Source organism: Pteropus medius, unplaced genomic scaffold (assembly GCF_902729225.1).
Source record: "Pteropus medius unplaced genomic scaffold, Ma_sr-lr_union100, whole genome shotgun sequence".
NCBI classification, from domain to species: Eukaryota; Metazoa; Chordata; class Mammalia; order Chiroptera; family Pteropodidae; genus Pteropus; species Pteropus medius.
Genome location: NW_024346150.1, coordinates 3,507,907 through 3,512,739, shown reverse-complemented (window position 1 = coordinate 3,512,739; position 4,833 = coordinate 3,507,907). Strand labels below are relative to the sequence as shown.

The 4,833-nt window shown below is 32.1% G+C and overlaps 1 non-coding gene across 1 annotated transcript; it reads left to right on the top strand.

Moving 5' to 3' along the window:
* Positions 1 to 1,492: 1,492 nt before the first annotated feature.
* LOC120613008 (U6 spliceosomal RNA) lies at positions 1,493 to 1,595 on the top strand. The gene has a single exon (XR_005655590.1). It is a non-coding gene; the product is annotated as a U6 spliceosomal RNA (small nuclear RNA).
* The last annotated feature ends 3,238 nt before the right edge of the window (positions 1,596 to 4,833 follow it).

Sequence of the window (4,833 nt, the reverse complement as noted above, 5' to 3'; positions counted from 1 at the left end):
GTGCCATCTGTGACATCTTTGGTAGCAGTAGTGCAGCTTTTCCTACAACTTTGCTAATATGCTGTGAAAGATTGCATTTTTTAACATGTCGTAAATATGATATTAAATCATGAATTAGTGGAATTTTAGACCTAACAACTCATCAGTATTTTATTATATAGGCACTTGATAACCTGTATTAAAGAACAATTTGCCTCCAAATTCTAATTGAAGTGACTGAGTAATTTTTTAGAAAAAGATTACGATCATTTTTTTCCAGATCGTTAGTACTTGTATGAGAATTATATATAGATTCTTATGTGTATAGATTCTAATGTGTAAGAATTGTGTATAGATTATTTATATTGTCTGTGAACAGATAAGGTAGAAACCAATAAAATCTCAATTATAAAAAAAAGAGATGGTGCATATATACTGTATTTCATTGACTCACCTATATTTTTCACATGGGTCCTGCTGTCCTCCAGTGTGGGCGTGCATGAACTCCAGCAAAGCTTTTGTACAGTTGTCATTTCTAACTGAGTCACATGCTTTATTGATACCATACTCATTGAGCTTATTATTTAAAATGTCTTTCAAAAGATTTCACCAGAACCAGCATTGAGACAAAATCATTTAATGAATGGAAACAGAAAAGCAGGGCACATATTTAATGTGACCGAAGCAAATAAACTTCATTGGAAGAATGACCACAATTTCATGTTTTCTGGAGAAGAAACAACCAAGAGCTTAATGGGACCCAAAAAAAGACATGGTTGAAGATAAGAAAATGCAAAAAGATTGCCTTCACTCATCATGCAGTGAAGCTGAAGGGTGACGAAACTGGCAAACCTCAGGACAGATTAAGGAAATTTAAAAGCATCAAGGAGTTTGTTATATCAGACAGAGAAAAACAAATACTGTATGATCTCACCTATATGTGGAATCTAAAAACAGAAATATAGAAAAAAACAAACACAGATACAGAGAACAGATTGTTGGTTGCCAGAGGTGGGGAGGTGGAAGGTGAGAAAAATGGATTAAGGGATCAAAAGGTACAAATTCTGTATTATAAAATAAATAAGCCCTGGCATGTCATGTACAGAATGGTGACTCTAGTTAACAATACTGTATTGTATATTTGAAACTCGCTAAGAGATTACTCTTAAAAGATCTCATCACAAGAAAAAAAATTGTAAGCGTGAGGTGATGGATGTTAACTAAACATATTGTAGTGATCATTCCACGATGTATACAAATATTGAATCATTATGCTGTACATCTGACACTAATAGAATCTTATATATATATGCCAATTATATCTCAATTTTTTAAAAAGAAGCTGGCTATTACACAGGACTATCAACAAGGTGTTGTCTATAGTTTACATGGCAGATTTTTTTTCTTTCTTAGCAGTACACAAAATAATGGGACACTAACAATCGATGATATCTTATATCCTTTCAAATATAGTTTCTTGGTTAACATGAAAAGATACCTCGGTACATTTCAAGTGCTCCTTTCAGTAGCACATATACTAAAATTGGAATGACGCTGAGTTAGTTTGGCACCTGGGTAAGGATAACATTCAATCTCATGAAGTGTTCCACATTTTTTTCTATTTCTTAATCTGGGTGTTTCTTTGTGAACATTCATCCAGCTGTACACATGTTTTGGGCACATTTCTCTAAGTGTACCATACTTTAAATTAACATCAGTTTCTTAAAATATCAGTATACAACACAGTTTATATAGTGTGGATCTCATTTTTGTAACAGGATGTAGATGTGCATGCCCTCTCTCATTTGCGCACACATATCTGTATATGTCGGCACAGGATCCAAAATGTCAACAAGAATTATGGAAAGACAGGTGATTTTTACTTTCTTTCTTGAGCTTTTTCATGTCTGAATATTTTTTATAGTGAGCACTTTTTTTTTTTACACACAGAAAAAAAGACAGGAAGACCTATTCTCATGTAAAAAACACATAGATATAAAACAAAACCTGCATATTCTTTGAACAGCAATTTTGCTTCACAGAATTTCTGTGCAGAAATAATTAAGGATGTGCACAAGTTCGTTATCAGAATGTTCATCACATTTCATGTCTTCTACCCAGTATTTTCAGTTCTGAGAATCTAGCCTAAAAATGATACAAGATGTAGACAAATATTTGTATACAAGGTTTTTCACCATAGTATTTTGTAAAATATCAAACACTTCCAATAACATGGGGATAGTTAGATAAATTATTGTACATTCATGTAATGAATGTAGCTACTAACAAGGGTATGGGTTTTGAAGAAAATGTGATGACATAGGAGATGCTTTATTAATACTGTCAAATGAAAATGTAAAATACAAAACTACAAATGCAGTATAAACCAAATTGTGTAAAATAGGCATAAAATAAATATATAAAATATATATGCAAATAAAAAAAGAAGAAATACATGCAAAATTTATACTGGTTGTTTCTAACTGTGAAATTGTGATTTTTAAAATTATCTTCTGTGTACCTCTCTGTATTTTTTTAAAATTCTCTAAAGTAAGCATTACATATTCTGTAATTTTTAGAAAGTCATTTTTTAAATTACTGCAGTCACTGACACTTATCTAGAGAGCAAACATCCACACCAAAACAAAATTCTAATTATAAAAAGACACACTGAAGTTGCCCCAGGCCCTGCTTGGCAGCCCTTGTACTCCCCGTAATTGAACCATGGCCTGTTACTTAAAACCTGTTGGGTTTAATTAAATACAGTCCTATTACACCTGCTCATCTAGTTTCCTTGCCCAAAGTCAGTTATAAATACTGATGGAAGTAGGCAGAATAATGCGGTTCTCCAGAAACATAACAATTACTGTAAAAGTGAGGGAGAAGAGAAGAAAAAAATAATACTAGGCATTGTAATAATCTGGGCTTATTTAGTCACAGGGCATAGAAACCCATAGATCTGAGGGCAAAAGTGATTTAAAACAATCCATATCCATATCCAGCATGTGAATCAAGTCATTAAATACATTTATATATAGCATTCCTCTATAAAAACCCTCAAGTTAATACAATTTCATAAAAATAAGCTGTCACAAAAGTTAAATCAAAGTTTTAAAAAATTCTTTTGATTGCACAACAAATATTGTACTACCATATGTACATATTTAATAGAGAAACATACCAAAAATAAAATTTTTAAAGGATCAGAGTTTGAAATATTTGTTTTATACCCAAAGAGATTATCTTGTGCATCAATTTGGTTCAGAGTTCAACAAATTAATATCTCTGGTTTTATTTTTTACTCATTTTTTTACTACTGAACACTTTATTAGAATACAAGATAAATTCAGAGAACCATTTTATTCATATTCTAACTCAGAACTTCACTATTAAAAAGAGAGAGATAGTAGAAAGCACCAACAGTCTGTCACCTTATAATTCTCCTGACAATCTTACAGGAGAGCAGGACAGACCATATCCCTAGTCTAATACTATCGAATGATTAAATTTTGATACATAGTGAATCATTCCTTTACCTGATAGACTCTATATCTTAAAAATAAAAAGCAGAAGAGGTCATTTGTACAATACGTACCTGTTAACACTTTGGGTGGTTTTTACTTGTGTCTGCTCATGTCTTCTATGGTCACAAATTTTTCTCAATGTAATCATCGAAGATTTGGCACAAAGGAAAGCAATTTTGTAGTTACAATAATAATAATAACAACAGATATAGGTATAGATGTGTATGTATAATGAATTATGCTAATATGCTAATATGTGAGTCCTATATTCCATGATAAGGACATTTAAACTTAAAAGTGATTATAAGCAAAAATGAATTATCAATAAGAATCATACCAATAATTTACAATAGTGTTTTTTCCAACAGTAGCAAGTATGGAGAAATTAAGGAGGAAAGTCTAGTTAATAGATACTTAGTTCTTTAAATATTACATGAATGGCTAGTTAATGATTATCATTTACTAGTACATATAATAAGTTTACACTTTATTTGTGTTATCCCCATGCTTCTAAAATGTGAAAGACACTCTTTGACAAAGCAGTTCTGTGATGAAGTAAGATTAGGAGATACTACATCCCTTTCTCGAAATTGATAGTGTCATTTAACATATTAAAGGCTCTGAGAAGGCCCATGGCAAAAATAATTGGTCTAATCTAGAATCATCTAACCACACAGAATCTCCCAAATGTATTTGACCATGAAAACCTTTTTATTCTGCTACCTACTAATATCTCATGGAACCAGTGTTCCTTAGACTATACTTAGGGAAGCTTTATCTCTAACTTCAATAATTGAATTGACCATAGAGAAGCTGGGGAACCTACCCAAGATTTCACAGCCAGTAGGAGGCAGAGCTGGAATAGGTACCCAGTACTCTGACCCACATCCACGTCTTCCTTTGACTTGTCCCTCAGCCACTTTACAGTTATGATAAAATAGATCCCGTGGAGAACAAACCTACAAATCCTCATTACAATATGTTCTCGATGTTTTGTGATCTTGTTTTCCGATTTTCAGCTGAAAATGAGTCTGGTCTCATCAATAGTCCAGATTGTTAATGAAAAAAAGGAGGGGCTTGTAGTAGAAAAATAAATGTCATGAAAACTGAAAAAAAAAAAAAGAGGGGATACTTTATTCTGAATAGTATTAGTTTTTCTTTTCTTAAAAAAAAAAAAACTGAATCATGAGCTTTCTTTCAAATAATAACGCCGAAGATAAACTGTAATTATACTTTGTGCTCCCAAAACCAATAGTATAGTTTTTGAAACTATACAATGGAAAAGAGTATAAGATTAATTACTATGCGGGTCAGTGGGCTTTTTCGTGTA